The sequence below is a fragment of the Mesoplodon densirostris genome, chromosome 3 (assembly GCF_025265405.1).
Source record: "Mesoplodon densirostris isolate mMesDen1 chromosome 3, mMesDen1 primary haplotype, whole genome shotgun sequence".
NCBI lineage: Eukaryota > Metazoa > Chordata > Mammalia > Artiodactyla > Ziphiidae > Mesoplodon > Mesoplodon densirostris.
In genome coordinates this window covers 90,558,719-90,578,093 of record NC_082663.1, presented here as the reverse complement: position 1 = coordinate 90,578,093, position 19,375 = coordinate 90,558,719, and the positions used below count along the sequence as shown (strand labels likewise).

General features: G+C 36.7%; 1 protein-coding gene across 5 annotated transcripts in view; it reads right to left on the bottom strand.

Annotated features, from left to right (window-relative positions):
- Positions 1-19,375, bottom strand: part of FER (FER tyrosine kinase) — a 470,473-nt gene that overhangs the window by 437,004 nt on the left and 14,094 nt on the right. For 4 of the 5 annotated variants that reach the window (XM_060093230.1, XM_060093228.1, XM_060093233.1 and 1 more), the window contains exon 2: positions 17,699-17,841. The exons of the other annotated variant lie outside the window; for it this stretch is intronic. The gene's annotated coding sequence lies outside the window, so the exon portion shown is untranslated. The remainder of the gene's footprint in view (positions 1-17,698; positions 17,842-19,375) is intronic. 5 annotated transcript variants of the gene reach the window in all.

Below are 19,375 nucleotides of genomic sequence, written 5' to 3'. Positions count from 1 at the left end.
ACATTCTTCCACAAGTAATAGAGCAAAAGCTGCCTACGTCAACCATAAGGAAGATGAAAAAAATTACAAGGAAATTATACAATCATACTGTAGCCAAAAATTACAAAGAGAGAGAGAGAGAGCAAGCAGGTGGGGGTACAATACAGACTGATTTGTAATATAAGTTCCAATTGGGCAAGGAATTGCTCTGTTCTCTTACCCCACTATTATCTCCAGTGCTTAAAACAGTGCCTTGCATATATAGTAGACAATAAAAATCTGTTAAATGAATTAACTGGTTAAGGCTACACAGCATTATACATGCATCCCCTCATGCCCTACAATCCCTACTTAGCCCTCTTCATTCTTTAGGATACTTAGTGATTCTAGGTATTAATTCTATTATTACTTGTAACACGAGGTATCAAATTTACAACCCTAACCTATAGGTTAAAATTCAAACTCCTTTGCCTGGTAATCCAAGCTGGCTCCAGACAGCCTTCCACCCTCAAACAATAGTACCACAACTTTCTACCTATGGTCCCTTAAATGTCCCATGATCATACCTCTGTAGCTTTGCAGATGTTGTTCCTTCAGTCTAAATGTTTTTATCCCTTGTCTGCCTGCAGAATTTTCAACAACTAAACTGTTAAGTTGTTTTCTCTGTGAAACCTTCTCTGACCATCCCCACAACCATAATTACCCAGGCCAACTTAGGTGTTCCCTTTTCTCAGATCTCAGGGATCATGTATGTACCTGTGATTAATATAACACTTCTCATAGTATATTTTAATTATTTGTTCAGGTATATTTCTCCCATCAAACTACGATATACATGAAAATAAGAATATTACAGAGTTTTCACTTTTATAACACTGGGGCTAAAATTATTACCTATATACAGTAGGTATTCAATTTATTATAAATAATTGCAAGAGCAAATCCATTTTTTAAAAGATTTGTACATGAGATTTTAAAATAAGAATTTCTATAATTTAGTGGATATTGAGTACAAATCAGGCAGAAATAGAGTATTATACAAAACTACAGGCATGTCATTAGCAAAGATGTCTATTTTAAAATAGCATCTTTTAAAATACACATCGTTTTAAAAGGTAAAACTAATAAATAGCATCTTTTAAAATAGCATCTTTCTTAAAAGGTAAAGCTAGTAAAAATCCTAAAAAAATTATTGACTATTTAAATTTATTTAAATCTTTCTTATTTAATGGCATTCAGCTTGGTATTTAGGAAATCAAGTGAGTTATGTTGACTTTTCAATTCACCATAAATAGTGCTTAAAAACTTTAAAAGAACCATTAAAAATTGCCATATTTTCAAAAATTAGAATTTCACCCTGTATAAAATAGATCTATAAATACATACTTCTTAAACAAAAATAGACACTATTTAATAGCAAAATATAAAACAGATAACTAGTATCCTTGACAGGACAATAGAATTCCCATGGTACATCTTATAAGTATAAGGGTATAGGCAAGTATTTCTTCTAAAATGCCTCTTGTTTTTCAACTTTTGGCTCCACAACTTTTTACATCCTGGAAACTTTTTTACATTCTCCAAATATACAGAGAAAATACTGTATTTATATAGCATAAAGAAACTGTAATCTGTACTGAATACTTCCAAGTAAGGAAGATTTATGTTAACACAGATGATATATTATTATCAAAAGTATTTCTTTAATCATTTCTTTTTTCTAACATTGAAATAAAATTCAAATATACCACGGAAGGTATGCTTACATAGAAAAATCAAAAAATAAGTGAATAAAAGCTGTGCCATAGAAACAGGAAATCTTTCATTCTTCCTCCAAGACAAATTTTCATAAGCTGGCAAGAAATTTAATAGGAAGATGGCGGAGTAGAAGGACATGCTCTAACTCCCTCGTGTGAGAACACCGGAATCACAACTAGCTGCTGGACAATCATCGACAGGAAGACACTGGAACTTACCAAAAAAGATACCCCACATCCAAAGACAAAAGAGAAGGTACATTGAGATGGTAGGAGGGGCATAATCACAGTAAAATCAAATCCCACAACTGCTGGGTGGGTGACACATAGGCTGGAGAACCCTTATACCACAGAAGCCCACCCACTGGAGAGAAGGTTCTGAGCCCCACATCACGGTTCCCAACCTGGGGGTCTGGCAATGGGAGGAGTAATTCCTAGAGAATCACACTTTGAAGGCTAGTGGGATTTGATTGCAGGACTTTGACAGGACTGGGGGAAACAGAGACTCCACTCTCGGAGGGCACACACAAAGCAGTGTGCACATTGGGACCCAAGGGAAGGAGCAGTGACCCCAGGGGAGACTGAACCAGACCTACCTGCTAGTGTTGGAGGGTCTCCTGCAGAGGTGGGGGTGGCTGTGGCTCACGGTGGGGACAAGGACACTGGCAGCAGAGGTTCTAGGAAGTACTCCTTGGCGTGAGCCCTCCCAAAGTCTGCCATTAGCCCCACCAAAGAGCCCAGGCACACTCCAGTGTTGGGTTGCCAAAGGCTAAACAACCAAAAGGGAGGGAACCCAGCCCCACCCATCAGCAGTGAAGCAGATTAAAGTTTTACTAAGCTCTGCCCACCAGAGCAAGAGTGAGCTCTACCCACCACCAGTCCCTCCCATCAGGAAGTTTGCACAAACCTCTTAGATAGCCTCATCCACCAAACGGCAGACAGCAGAAGCAAGAAGAACTACAATCCTGCAGCCTGTGGAACAGAAACCACATTCACAGAAAGATAGACAAGATGAAAAAGCAGAAGACTATGTACCAGATGAAGGAACAAGATAAAACCCCAGTAAAGCAACTAAATGAAGTGGAAAGAGGCAAGCTTCCAGAAAAAGAATTCAGAATAATGATAGTGAAGATGACCCAGGACCTTGGAAAGAGAATAGAGGCAAAGATCGAGAAGATGCAAGAAATGTTTAACAAAGACCTAGAAGAATTAAAGAACAAACAAACAGAGATGAACCATACAATAACTGAAATGAAAACTACACTAGAAGGAATCAATAGTACAATAACTGAGGCAGAAGAACAGATAACTGACCTGGAAGACAGAGTAGTGGAATTCACTGCTGCATAACAAAATAAAGAAAAAAGAATGAAAAGAAACAAAGACATCCTAAGAGACCTCTAGGACAACATTAAATGCAACAACACTCGCATTACAGGAGTCCCAGAAGGAGAAGAGAGAGAGGAAGGACCAGAGAAAATATCTGAAGAGATTATGGTCGAAAACTTCCCTAACATGGGAAAGAAAAGAGCCACCCAAGTCCAGGAAGTGCAGTGAGTCCCATACAGGATAAACCCAAGAAGAAACACGCCGAGACACATAGTAATCAAATTGACAAAAATTAAACACAAAGAAAGATTACTGAAAGCAGCAAGGGAAAAACAACAAATAACATACAAGGGAACTCCCATAAGGTTAACAGCTGATTTCTCAGCACAAACTCTACAAGCCAGAAGGGAGTGGCATGATATACTTAAAGTGATGAAAGGGAAGAACCTACAACCAAGATTACTCTACCCAGCAAGGATCTCATTCAGATTCCATGGAGAAATCAAAAGCTTTACAGACAGGCAAAAGCTAAGAGAATTCAGCACCACCAAACCAGCTCTACAACAAATGCTAAAGGAACTTCTCTAAGTGGGAAATAGAAGAGAAGAAAAGGACTTACAAAAACAAACCCAAAACAATTAAGAAAATGGTCATAGGAACATACATATCAATAATTACCTTAAACGTGAATGGATTAAATGCTCCAGCCAACAGACAGACACAGGCTTGCTGAATGGATACAAAAACAAGACCCATATATATGCTGTCTACAAGAGACCCACTTCAGACCTAGGAACACATACAGACTGAAAGTGAGGGGATGGAAAAAGATATTCCATGCAAATGGAAATCAAAAGAAAGCTGGAGTAGCTATACTCATATCAGATAAAATAGACTTTAAAATAAAGAATGTTACAAGAGACAAGGAAGGACACTACATAATGATCAAGGGATCAATCCAAGAAGAAGATATAACAATTGAAAATGTTTATGCACCCAACATAGGAGCATAAACATGCCCAATACATAAGGCAACTGCTAACAGCTATAAAAGAGGAAATTGACAGTAACAAAATAATAGTGGGGGACTTTAACACCTCACTTACACCAATGGACAGATCATCCAACATGAAAATAAGGAAACAGAAGCTTTAAATGACACAATAGACCAGATAGATTTAATTGATATTTATAGGACACGCCATCCAAAAACAGTAGATTACACTTTCTTCTCAAGTGTGCATGGAACATTCTCCAGGATAGATCACATCTTGGGTCACAAATCAAGCCTCAGTAAGTTTAAGAAAATTGAAATCATATCAAGCAACATTTCTGACCACAACACTATGAGAATAGAAATGAATTGCAGGGAAAAAAACGTAAAAAACACAAACACATGTAGGCTAAACAATATGTTACTAAATAACCAAGAGATCACTGAAGAAATCAAAGAGGAAATCAAAAAATACCTAGAGACAAATGACAAGGAAAACACGATGATCCAAAACCTATGGGATGCAGCAAAAGCAGTTCTAAGAGGGAAGTCTACAGCTATATAAGCCTACCTCAGGAAACAAGAAAAATCTCAAATAAACAATCTAACCTTACACCTAAAGGAACTAGAGAAAGAACAACAAACAAAACCCATAGTTAGCAGAAGGAAAGAAATCATATAGATCAGAGCAGAAATAAATGAAACAGAAACAAAGAAAACAATAGCAAAGATCAATAAAACTAAAAGCTGGTTCTTTGAGAAGATAAACAAAATTGATAAACCATTAGCCAGACTCAACAAGAAAAAGAGGGAGAGGACTCAAATCAATAAAATTAGAAATGAAAAAGGAGAAGTTACAACAGACACAGCAGAAATACAAAGCATCCTAAGAGACTACTACAAGCAACTCTATGCCTATAAAATGGACAACCTGGAAGAAATGGACAAATTCTTAGAAAGGTAGAACCTTCCAAGAGTGAACCAGGAAGAAATGGAAAATATGAGCAGACCAATCACAAGTAATGAAATTGAAACTGTGATTTAAAATCTTCCAACAAACAAAAGTCCAGCACCAGATGGCTTCACAGGTGAATTCTATCAAACATTTAAAGAAGAGCTAACAACCATCCTTCTCAAACTCTTCCAAAACATTGCAGAGGAAGGAACACTCCCAAACTCATTCTATGAGGCCACCATCACCCTGATACCAAAACCAGACAAAGATACTACAAAAAGAGAAAATTACAGACCAATATCACTGATGAATATAGATGCAAAAATCCTCAACAAAATACTAGCAAACAGAATCCAACAACACATTAATAGGATCATACTACATGATCAAGTGGGATTTATCACAGGGATGCAAGGATTCTTCAATAAACACAAATCAATCAATGTGATACACCATATTAACAAATTGAAGAAGTAAAACCATATGATCATCTCAATAGATGCAGAAAAACCTTTTGAAAAAATTCAACACCCATTTATGATAAAAACTCTCCAGAAAGTGGGCATACAGGGAACCTACCTCAACATAATAAAGGTCATATATGACAAACCCACAGCAAACATCATTCTCAATGGTGAAAAACTGAAACCATTTCCTCTAAGATCAGGAACAAGACAAGGATGTCCACTCTCACCACTATTATTCAACATAGTTTTGGAAGCCCCAGCCATGGCAATCAGAGAAGAAAAATAAATAAAAGGAATACAAATTGGAAAAGAAGAAGTAAAACTGTCACTGTTGGCAGATGACATGATACGATACCCAGAGAATCCTAAAGATGCAACCAGATAACTACTAGAGCTAATCAATGAATTTGGTACATTGCAGGATACAAAATTAATGCACAGAAATCTCTTGCATTCCTACACACTAATGATGAAAAATCTGAAGGAGAAATTAAGAAACACTCCCATTTACCTTTGCAACAAAAAGAATAAACCTACGTAGGGAGACAAAAGACCTGTATGCAGAAAACTATAAGACACTGATGAAAGAAATTAAAGATGATACCAACAGATGGAGAGATATACCATGTTCTTGGATTGGAAGAATCAATATTGTGAAAATGACTATACTACCCAAAGCAATCTACAGATTCAATGCAATCCCTATCAAATTACCAATGGCAGTTTTTACAGAACTAGAACAAAATGTCTTAAAATTTGTATGGAAACACAAAAGACCCCGAATAGCCAAAGCAGTCTTGAGGGAAAAAAATGAAGCTGGAGGAATCAGACTCCCTGACTTCAGACTATACTACAAAGCTACAGTAATCAAGACAATATGGTACTGGCACAAAAACAGAAACACAGATCAATGGAACAGGATAGAAAGCCCAGAGATAAACCCACGCACCTATGGTCAACTAATCTATGACAAAGGAGGCAAGGGTACACAGTGGAGAAAGACAATCTCTTTAATAAATGGTGCTGGGAAAACTGGACAGCTACATGTACAAGAATGAAATTACAACTCTCCCTAATACCATACACAAAAATAAACTCAAAATGGATTAGAGACCTATATGTAAGACTGGCCACTATAAAACTCTTAGAGGAAAACATAGGAAGAACACTCTTTGACATGAATCACAGCAATATCTTTTTTGATTCACCTCCTAGAGTAATGGAAATAAAAACAAAAATAAACAAATGGGACCTAATGAAACTTCAAAGCTTTTGCACATCAAAGGAAACCATAAATAAGACAGAAAGACAACCCTCAGAATGAGAGAAAATATTTGCAAATGAATCAATGGACAAAGGATTAATCTCCAAAATATATAAACAGCTCTTGCAGCTCAATATTAAGAAAACAAACAACCCAATCCAAAAATGGGCAGAAGACCTAATTAGACATTTCTCCAAATAAGACATGCAGATGGCCAAGAAGCACATGAAAAGCTGCTCAACATCACTAATTATTAGAGAAATGAAAAGCAAAACTACAGTGAGGTATCACCTCACACCAGTTATAATGGGCATCATCAGAAAATCTACAAACAACAAATGTTGGAGAGGGTGTGGAGAAAAGGGAACCCTCTTGCACTGTTGGTGGGAATGTAAATTGATACAGCCACTATGGAGAACAGTATGGAGGTTCCTTAAAAAACTAAGAATAGAACTACTATATGACCCAGCAATCCCAGTACTGGGCATATACCCAGAGAAAACCATAATTCAAAGAGACACATGTACCCCAATGTTCACTGCAGCACTATTTGCAATAGCCGGGTCATGGAAGCAACCTAAATGCCCGTCGACAGTTGAACAGATAAAGAAGATGTGGTACATATATACAATGGAATATTACTCAGCCACAAAAAGGAATGAAATTGGTACTTGTTGAGACGTGGATGGATCTAGAGACTGTCATACAGAGTGAAGTAAGTCAGAAGGAGAAAAACAAATATCGTATAATAGTGCATATATGTGGAACCTAGAAAAATGGTACAGATGAACTGGTTTATAGGGCAGAAGTTGAGACACATATGTAGAGAACAAACGTATGGACACCAAGGGGGTGAAGCCACGGGGGGTGGGTATGGTGGTGTGATGAATTGGGCGATTGGAATTGACATGTATACACTGATGTGTATAAAACTGATGACTAATAAGAACCTGCTGTATAAAAAATAAATTAAATTTAAAAATTTAAAAAAGAAATTATAGAATTTGAATTTATACTCCTTGACTAATAAAACCCCTCCAAATCAGTTTATGGTTCTAGTTACTTTATCAGAATATGTTTGTTCATTGATAAAGACTATAAAATCATTTGCCCAAGTACAAAAATAATTACTTAACGGTATTTCTTACCTTTTATATGTTTCAATACTGACAGAAGTCAGAAATAGTGACTATGTGAACAAAGTCTTAAGCTGCTTGCAGCAAGACAGAAACAAAGTCACAAAAAGCCACCAAGTGTGCAAGTAATAACCACAGTTACAAAACAAAAAATTGACCTCACATGAATACAAAATGAGGTGCTTTTTCAGAAGCAGTTAAAGAGGCTGGAATGAACAGTCACCAAAGTTTAATCACAAAGACAATATCATTCATTATCAGTTAATATATGCTGACCTTGACCACCTTACAGATATGGTATCTAAAACTCCCCCAACACTTTCTTCCTTATTTCAAAGTGTTGCTTTAGGGCTTCCCTGGTGGTGCAGTTGTTGAGAGTCCGCCTGCCAATGCAGGGGACATGGGTTCGTGCCCCAGTCTGGGAAGATCCCACATGCCGCGGAGCGGCTGGGCCCGTGAGCCATGGCCGCTGAGCCTGCACATCCGGAGCCTGTGCTCTGCAACGGGAGAGGCCACAAAAGTGAGAGGCCCGCGTACCGCAAAAAATAAATAAATAAATAAATAATAAAATAAAAGTTAAATTCAACTGACACAGCACTAGATTAGCCAGACAGCCTATGGGAACAGCATTAATAGATAATGATGTTTCATTGAGAGAGAACACTGAATAAAAGCTGTGTGAAGTTTATAAACAAATGAACAACATGTTTGCTTTTAAATTAACTGGTTTTTTTTTTAATGTATTTGGGGCTTCCCTGGTGGCACAGTGGTTGAGAGTCCGCCTGCCGATGCAGGGGATGCAGGTTCGTGCCCCGGTCCGGGAAGATCCCGCATGCTGCAGAGCGGCTGGGCCTGTGAGCCATGGCCGCTGAGGCTGCGCGTCCAGAGCCTGTGCTCCGTAACAGGAGAGGCCACAATGGTGAGAAGCCCGCGTACCGCAAAAAAAAAAAAAATGTATTTGAAGTACTGATATTTAAAATTATTTGGGCAGAGCAGGATTATTAACAGAATTTTTGTTTATTTGTTTTAAGCTATTATATAAATCAACAGGTATTTATTGAGTAACCATGGGAGAGATACTGTTAGGGATACAAACATAAATAAAATCCTGGATTGCTGCCTTCAAACAACTTACTGTGTATTAAGAATAAATAGACATGTTCACAGGTAACAATGACACAATTCATTCAAAATTCATTCAGCAACATTAGTGAGCACCTATTTGCCAGGCATATTTCTTAGTGCTGGGAATATCAAGATGCATAAAATTACAGCCCCTAGTCTCAAGAAGCTCACCACCTACTAGGGTTAACAAATGTGGAAACAAACAAATGCCATATAATTAAACAGGTTCACAAATACAAATTGGTTATGAGCTCAGTGGGGATACAGGGGAAGTATGTACCACATTTCTAGAGACAATCAGGGAAGCCTTCACAGAATATAAAAGCCTGAGGTACAAAGTGCTACAAAGACACAGAGAAAGGAAAGAGTACAGCTGAGCAGAGTACTCAAAAAACCTTTATTAAGAAGAGAAGATCATTTCACAATTATATGTGTATCATGCTCTACACCTTAAACTTATACAATGTTATATGTCAATTATATCTCATTAAAGCTAGAAAAACTATTTTTAATCAAAAAAAATTCTCTGGCAAGCCTTGAGGGATAGTCATGAAAGGAGCTCATGTACATGCATGTCTCTCTGCAAAGGTGTGTGTAGAGGTGGCTTTGGAAACAGTCCTGGGTTGAAATCCTAACTCCACCATTTCATAACTGTGTAACTGCACATTTTAATTAACCTCCTAAAAGATCGGTTTTCTTATCTTTAAAATGGGGATAGTAATACCTAGTTTGCAGGGTTATTGTGAAGATTAGATGAGACAAAGTATTTAGTGTGTCCGGCTTTGGAGAGACATTAAAAAGCAGTCATTGCTAATAAAGCATGAGAGAGAGCACCCACACAAGAGAGAACATAGAAGAGCAAGTGATGGAGGAGGGCTCCTTTCTAAATACAAGTTTGAACATAAGCAAGGATACACAGGTGGAAAAATGGGGAACATGTTTGCGAACCATGGCTAATTTGAAGGAAAACAGGGGAACAAAGTTAAAAGGATTAAGTGCACAATGCATACTAACTTGTATGCCCTAAATTCTCAAACTATAACTGTTATCCAGATACCTCTTGGCCTTTTAACTCTTCCTATATGATCAATTATTATAAAAGAGTTCAGTTTTCAAATTAAGGCCAAATTTTTTTCCTTCAAGGAGAGTAACAATGTAGGGAGAAGTAAAAATAATTTCAAAACCCATGTGTACTTTCAAATAGGCTCAATAAAGGCACACATATACTAACAGAATGGCAACCAACAAGGTTTCATCAGTTATAAGTTATATGAACTAGGCCAAAGCCAGTCCCTACTCTGCAGTGAGAAAGCCTGTCAGAGAGCCCATATCAGGCAAACTTTGTGCCACTCTTTAAAACATGGAGGAAAGTCAATTTCATTCTTGGCTTTTTTGTATAATTCCATCTTTTCCCAAAAGGCAAGGCCTAACTCCCACTCCTGTCCTATCCTTCTTTACAGTCATGCTCCAACAAATCTGTTTTCTTCCTAAATTGTTCTTCTAGAATTCCATTCAGTTTGTAAATAAACTTCCTTAAATCTCTACCCTTTAATTCCCATCAGAAACCTGGTTCCCCCAAAACACAGGCTCTTACGTGGAGACTACACCTTCCCTACATTCCACCACCCACATCCATGGGGCTGGGGGGTGGGGGGAGCGGCAGGGGGGGATGAGGGGTGGGTAACATTATCCTGATTCCCTAGCGCCATTTCCAAATCACTGCTTTTCCAATCTTATTCAAAAATCTCTTCTCCTTTGAAATTTACACCATTCAGCTCTACCAGGTTCTATTCCACCTTGCTGTTATTATTTCCATATCTGCCTCTCAATCTCCACTTGCTCCCAATCTTATTCTCCAACCCAAGTCTTACCTTCATCCATGGAGATTTTAACCTCTGTAGTCTTTCTCTTCTCCAAAGATCCATTCAATCAAGTCCATTTCAACTACCCATCTGAATCCAAAACTGTTTCATCTCTGCAATGGTAAATTTTACTATTCTAGTTCTAGACCATAACCTACTACCTTCCTACTCCTCTCTGGAGTCTAAACTGCTACTATACCTTCTCTTTGACCTCAAAATGATCTCCAGTCACCATTTCCTCTAAAATTTATCAGCTCCCCCTATATTCTCTCCCTTCTAGGGTAAGGATGTCACTTATCATCCAGAACTAGGGTACTTTTCAGAGTAAAATGAGGTGTTATTCTTCATTATGCCAGGACTACAGGTGTAAACCTAGGTCTGTCCTAGACAAACTAGGACATAGAGCCCCCCTACTTCTTTCCCTACACACTGTGAATCAACTGACCTCCCTTAACTTTCTTTCTATTGTACTTGTCCTAAAAACCTTCAACTCTTAATCAATCCTTCTTTCTTCCCCCTAGCCACTTTTTTTTAAAGCTTCACTACCTCTTACTAGTATTTCAAGACTGTGCTCAGATCACCTCCACTAGGCAGCCTTCTCTTGCCTCTGCCCTTTGTTATCATAACATTCAGGAATGACAGTATCCTATTCATGACTGTATCCTCATGTTTCTCATACGATGTCAGGCATATAGGTATATTCCCATAGATGTACTCCATGAGCCTCAAAGTTTGACTCTAATTATCTCTTATGTGTTTATTCTGAAGTGCATCATATGAAAAATGATTACTTTTACAATTTCATAGAGATTAAACAAGTCAAAGATAGCAATTACACAATAAAAACTAGCACGTATTTTCCTTAGCATGAGCTTTTTAAATTTATCTTCCTCAGATATTCGATTAACTCTGGGTTTTGCCTGTTACTCTCTGCTCATGATTCTGTCCTCTTACGTTTCAAATATAAAGCCACATCAAACAAATTTTGGAAGTACATGAAGTATAAGTAGAAATGAAAGGACAAGTAGGAAAAGCAAATTTCAGAATATGTATATCAAATGATCCTCTTTTTTAAATTATACAAATATAAACACACATGTTTTTTAATACAGTTGGCCCTTCATATACACAGGTTCCGCATCCATGGATTCAACCAACCATGGATCAAAATATTCAAGAAAAAAGAAATTCCTCAAAGTTCCAAAAAGCAACACTTAAATTTGCCACATGCCAGCAACTATTTCTATAACATTTATATTGTTTTCGGTATTATAAGTAATCTACAGATGATTTAAAGTACAGGCATAGCTCGTTTTTATTGCACTCCACTTTCTTTCACTTCGCAGATAATGTGTTTTTTACAAATTGATGGTCTGTAGCAACCCCACATCGAGCAAGTCTGTGGGCGCCATTTTTCCAACAGCAGTTGCTCACTTCATGTCTCTGTGTTACATTTTGGTAATTCTCTCAGTAATTCAAACTTTTCATTACTACTATATCTGTTATGGTGATCTGTGATCAGTGATCTTTGATGTTACTACTATGATTCACTGAAAGCTCAGGTGATGGTTAGCATTTTTCAGCAATAAAGCATTTTTTAATCAAGGTATGTACATTGTTTTTTAAAACAATGCTATTTATTGCACACTTAGTAAACCACAGTACAGTGTAAACATAACTTTTATACGCACTGGGAAACCAAAACATTAGTGTGACTTGCTTTACTGCAATATTCGCCTTATTGCAGTAGCCTAGAACCAAACCCACAATATCTCTGAGGTAGCCTGTACATGGGAGGATGTGTGTAGGCTACATGCAAATACCATGCCATCTATATAAGAGACTTGAGCAACCTCAGATTCTGGTATCAGCAGGGGGTCCTGCATCATTGATATCCCTGGCAGACACCAAGGGATGACTATATACGTTTTAAAAGTTCAAACTGATACACATCAAACCTTTAACATTAGCTACCTCTGAAGAATGAGAGTTAGAATACTGGGAAGAATGTCACTTTTTATTTTATGTATCTCTAGTTTGTATTTTTATAAGAGGATATATTCATTTTATAATGTTAACAAAATTTAAAGAAAAGACTCCCCAACAGGTTTTTTTTAAAACTGAGGACTGAGAAGATAAAAATCAAATTTCAGAGATGAATGCTTAACATTAAAAATTATTTCTCCTTCATGGGACTACCCTGGCAGTCCAGTGGTTAAGACCTCATGCTTGCAATGCAGGGGGCTAAGGTTCGATTCCTGGTCGGGGAACTAAGATCTCTCATGCTGCACGGAGTGGCCAAAAAAAAAAAATTTATTTCTCCCTCAAATATAGTTAATTTATTTTTATTCAGAAAATGACAAAGGTATTTATATCATGAGACAGAAAAATCTCCCAGTTGTATTCACGTAACAGAATCTTGACCCCTCTCACAGAATGCTTCTGGTTTCCAGAGAACAATTTTATCCCTGTTCCATATCCCAGGCTCCTGAACCAAAAGTCTCATCCTTCTCTATTCCCTCATTTTTTTCAGGTTTTACCTGAACCAATTCTAGCTCTAATTCAGCACCTCAACAATAAATTGATCTAACCACAGGTTGAACCATTACTGTAGTTGCCCAGGAAAGGAATCTTTGTCTTTTTGCTCTGTGTCTTAGTAAACGCCTTTCATTTATTTATTTATTTATTTATTTTTGCGGTATGCGGGCCTCTCACTGTTGTGGCCTCTCCCATTGCGGAGCACAGGCTCCGGACGCGCAGGCTCAGCAGCCATGGCTCACGGGCCCAGTGGCTCCATGGCATGTGGGATCTTCCCAGACCGGGGCACGAACCCGTGTCCCCTGCATTGGCAGGCGGACTCTCAACCACTGCGCCACCAGGGAAGCCCCATTCATTTATTTATTCATCCAATAAGTACTTTAAAAATGTCTACAATATGCCAGACACTAAGTGAAATCCTGAGTACAGAGATAAAAAAGTACTGGTCACAGCCTCAGGAAGCTTATTAGAGGAAAGGAAGAGTTTTAATATCTAACAATAACTGCCCTAAGGAATCCCTGTACCAAGTATAGTAAAAAAACAGAAGTATAATCTAATCCTGGCTGAAGGAAAAGTCTTCATAGACATCCCTAAAACATCCAGAGTAGTTCCTTCCTCACTGGCACTTTCTTCCTTTCCTCTCAACCAAAATATGACTCTCTCCACTTTGAAAATACTGCTTAAAACTTACCTCCCACTTCCTCCCCACAAAGCTCCACTTGTTCCTAAATGCCATGTAATTCTTAAAGAAAACCAAACAAATCTGTGAAACTCAAAAGCCAGCAAGGAAGGAAGAAAGAGAACACTCACTGAAGGCCAGCCCTACACAAGTACCAGAGAGAGCAGGTACTTAGATCTTTTCTTATTGTGCCTAGCTCTGATTGTCTCTACTAACTTACTTATATATCATTTGCATTTCAATCTACTTCCCACTTGAAATTGTGCATTTTTCAAAGATGAAGACTTAGACTGCTACAGCTTTGTAACGTCCACAGTGACTACATATATATTCCTAGGTATAATCAACTGGTTAGGAGGTGGGAGTGGGCCACAGTAGGTGGGGTAATAACTCCTGCAGACTTCAGTTGTCTTAAATGAATTTCAGTTGCTAACTGGTGCCAGTGGGTTGAATACAACATAAATTTCTCAGTTATTTTTTATCTTTAACTTAATGCAACCAAATGTAGAAACCTCAGCCAAAGTATATTTAAAGTTGGATTGATGTTTTTTCAAAAAAGCTTGGAATAAACAATTTTATCTCCAGCAACCTCAGAGAATTGGAAGGAAAAAGCAAACTGCAAATAAGTTTTGGATGAATAATGTTCTCAGAAACCAGGCAATTCTCAAGAAAGACATTAAGTATACACAAACTATATATTTTAAGAGAAAATACAGATAGATAATGAAAAACAAAAAGAGGTGGGGACTGTTCAAGATTAAAACAGAATAAAGAGATAAGAATCAAACACAGTGCATGAAACCTGATTGAATCCTAAATCCAAAAAACTCAAAAAAAAATGTTTAGGGACAACTGGGGAGATCTGAATATGGACCATTATATTAAACATATTCTTAAATTAATGTTAATTTTCTTATATAAATATTGATATTATAATCATGCAGAAAATCATCCATATTCTTAGGAAATGCATGCTTAAAAATTTATATTATATATTTATATATTATGATATAAATATAATATATATTTTTAATATAGTTTCCAGCAGTTTTTAAAATATATAAATAAATAAAGAGAGAAAATGTAGCAAAAATTAACAGTGAGTGAATACAGATGAAAGGTAATATGGGTGTTCATTGTCCCGCATTTTCCATTTTTTCTGTAGCATTGAACATTTTCAAAATGAAATATTGAAGGGGTGGGAAGATGGATTGAGAAGATGTCAGCTTGACAGAAGCATAAGGGGTAAAAGCAGCACTAGTCTCAGCAAACTTAAAAATGAACTGTGTGATCTTGGGCAGGTCATGGAAGCTCTCTAGGTCTCAGCTGAAAGAAGAGGAAGTGAATGATCTCTAAGGTAACCTTCCAGCTACAAAATCCCATTATTCAACTACTTCTTCTCAGCTCTAAAACTCAAAAGATAACCATATGCGAAGAGGGAAAACTCACAGGACTGTAAAAAAAAATAAAGTATTTAAAACAGCTAGCCAAATGCTTGTCACAAACAATAAATATTAACTCCTCTCTTTTGAAAACACTGTAAAAATTCTTCAGCAAAAAAAATACAAAAGAAAGATATGACTACTAATTAACTTAGAAAAAATAAGTAACACAGAAGTGGAAAGGTCTACTTTAATATCTATTCAATTTCTACTGAATTAAAAACTATGTGTTTGCATCTAAATAAAGCAAAACAGAGTATTAACTAGTACATATTACAAATTTGTCAGATGCTTTTATTTCCAGTACTAATGTTATTTGTAGCATTATAATTAATTTCCCTTTTGGTAAAACAACTAATCCTTGAGATAATGGGAAAGATAATTATCTAAAAAGATTCTGTACCTGATGCTAGCATCCACCCAGTTGCTCAAAACCCAAAAATCATGGAGTCATCCTTGAGTAACACTCTTTCCACACCAAAAATATCCATAGATTTTGACTAAAAAAAAAAGAAAGTCAGCTCAAATCCATCCATCTCGCTCTTGTTGCTAGCATCTTAATCAGGGCACCACTATCTTTCACCTTAGCTCCTAAAATTGCCAGCTTTCAGTTCCAGCCCACTTAGTCCATTCCTCACATAGTAGCTAAAATGATGATATCATTTAAGAACAAAACAAACTACATGCCAAACCCTTCAAAGCCCTGAATATAACTTCTTCCTACCCATCTCGGTCTCTCCTACTATGTCAGCCACAATGCGGTTTTTTAAATTCCTCAAATTCACCAAGCTCTTTCCTCCTTCAAAGTCTTTGTACCCACTATTCCTTTTTTTTTTTCTTTTTTTCCACCCAGCTTTATTGAGATATTATTGACATATAAGATATGTAAGTTTAAGGTGTACAATGTAATAATTAGATGCATGTATACATTGTAAAATGATTATCACAATAAAGTTGGTTAACATCTCCATACCTTCACATAATTACAACTGAGTCTGTGTGTGTGTGTGTGTGTGTGTGTGTGTGTGAGTGGTGATAGCATTTAAGATCTACTCTCTTAAAAACTTTCAAGTATATAATACAGTATTTTAAATTAGATTCACCATGTTCTACATTAGATCCCCAGAACTTATTCATCTTATAGCTAGGAGTTTGCACTCTTTGACCAGCATCTCCCCATTTCTCCCATTTCCCAGCCTCTGGCAACCACAATTCCACTCTCTATTTCTATGAGTTTGGCTTTTTAAGATTCCACATAAAAGTGAGAACACACTTTTGTGTGTATTTGCCTTTCTCTGTTTGACTTATTTCACTCTTCCATTCCTTCAAATGAGAATGCTTTCCTCACCAAAAATATCACCACCACCATGCTCCCCCAACACACACACACCCTCCTTAAAATAGCTCCTTTTCATATATAGGTTTCACCTTAAATACCAACTCCTTAGAGGAGATTTTTGTGACCACCCTATCTGAAGTAGCTCCGGCCACCTTATCTCCAAGTCATTTGTTTTCCTTCAAAACATTTACAGCAATTCATAATTATTTTGTCAGTGTAGTTTTTAACCTCTCCCATCCTCTAGAATATAAGCTATAAAGATAGGATATCCAACTTATCCATCATTATATCACCAGAATCCCCAGGAAATTCTCTGATCCTTAATACAAGCCTATTAATGTGCATCAAATAAATGAATAAAATAGTAAGTGAATATAGGATAATGGACTAATAATGCTATTAATGGAAATACAAAAACCAGGAGAAGTAAGTGTTTAAGAAGAAAAATAAAATACACTGAGTTTGGTATAAGGCAGTTGAAAATATGGGACTGGTGGGCACACAGGTCGGGAAAGAGATACAGAGTTGGCTTCTGCTGACTGTAAGTGTTAGTTGAAAAAAATAATAACTAAATCACAAATGGAATAGAATGCAGTAGGATAAATGCTAAGCAAAAAAATAAATAACACAAATATAAAATGATTGTAGCCTGCCTAGGTAGGAGAATAACATAAAGAACACTATAAAATTAAGACAAGTCAAAACTGTTTTCACAGTTTCAGAGGAAAAAAATATATATATGTATATATATGTATTAATATATGTGTGTGTGTGTGTATATATATATATAAATTTATTTAGTAATTTACTAAGAAGAGTAAAGTAATCCTACCTTACTATTCGTTGCTGGTCATATCTTAGCTAAAGTAGCAGGTCCATGTTGAAGGATTACACATTAGGGATGAGGAAGACACTTGAGAAAACGTGCAGTGAAGTCTCACGGGAATGATCATATGTCTAGGCAGAAAACGTGAGCTGCAGGAAAAAATTCAAGGAGTCAGAACTGTTCACTACAGAGAAAAAGGTAAAAATGGACACATGGAGTATGGTAGGCTCCTACTGGAGATCAACTTTGGCAGTTCATCACGCTCACGACATTTAAAATCACGATGCTATGCTTACCTAGCTTGTCCATCCCCTGCTTACTCTCTCCCCTTTCTTTACACAACTTTTCCAATAAGTAATGCATTTTATCTTCTCCCTAACCTATTTCCTCAGTTTTGAAGATGTAATTCATGTTTTTCTCCATTTTCACAGCATAAAACTAATTTCAAATTTCAAACACATTAGAAGAAGCAAAATTTTAAATATTTTATATATAATATGTTAAGATATTACAGCCTAAAGAAATAATTAACTATGTAAGAAAAACTCTGTCAAAGGCTGGGAAGGTTTGGGAAGGATTCTCCTGGCAAACACCCACTTTCTTTGTCTAACATGATTCAGTATGCCAAAGCATGGCTCTGATGTTATCTGCTCTCATTCAATCCTTGAAACTAGGAGAATTTCTAAGATGTTCCTTGGTCACTGGTTGAATGTGCAGTTTACAGCCCTGTCACAGTTTCTCATTTTTTGCCTCCTGCCCTCATATTTCTAACCCTGACTTCTTGGTTTGTAATCAACTCTCTTCTTTCAAGCTCCTCTTTTCTGTTTGCCTATTCTGTTTCCAGTCATTTCCCTTGTTTCCTTGACTTTCGCATGAATCAGAGGACATTTCATACATGTTACCAATAAATAAGATTATTCCTTTCTTTTTGGTCAGGAAACTAACCAAACACAGTATATCAGGAGTATCTTCCACGTCTCCTACTCTTCTAAGCTTTTTACACATTTTCAAAAGCATTCCTTCTTTGCCCCCTAACAAGCATTTTACCCTTGTAGATTTGACAAGGTTCTCAATACTAGAATGAGTTGGAAATCTAATCAACATACAATGAAAGTGTTATGACATTCCTCTTCTTCCACTAAACTGTGACGTGATTAAGGACAGGGATTATTATCTTAATATAGCCAGCATCCTACACAATATCTGAACGTTATAGCCACCAAACAAGTGGCTACTGAATGGATGAAATTCCAAGGGGAATTACGGCTTTCTCTGATTTGTACGCTTTCGTGTAAAGTAAGGCTTTGACAAAAGTTGTCAAAGCCTTAAAATGATATTTAAATATAGAAGTTATAATCATGACTTCTATACTGCTTTCAATAGAGTATCTTAAATCAAACCTCCAATATTAAACAGTATTACTTACAGATTTCCAAGAAACAAAACGTAGTGAATGTGTACCTAAGTATACACACATTACATATGTTACCTAATTCCACTTCAAGCACAGGCCTCAAAATTACTGGACAATCTGTTTAATTTAAAATTTTTTCAGCTTCTCTTCTCTATCAGCAAAGGAACTTGAGAGACGTCTAGAATTCCATATTCTAGTCTCTCACTATGATACAGAAAGTTATTTTCAAAGACTTAAGAACAAGAAAGACAACTATTCTACTGGGATTC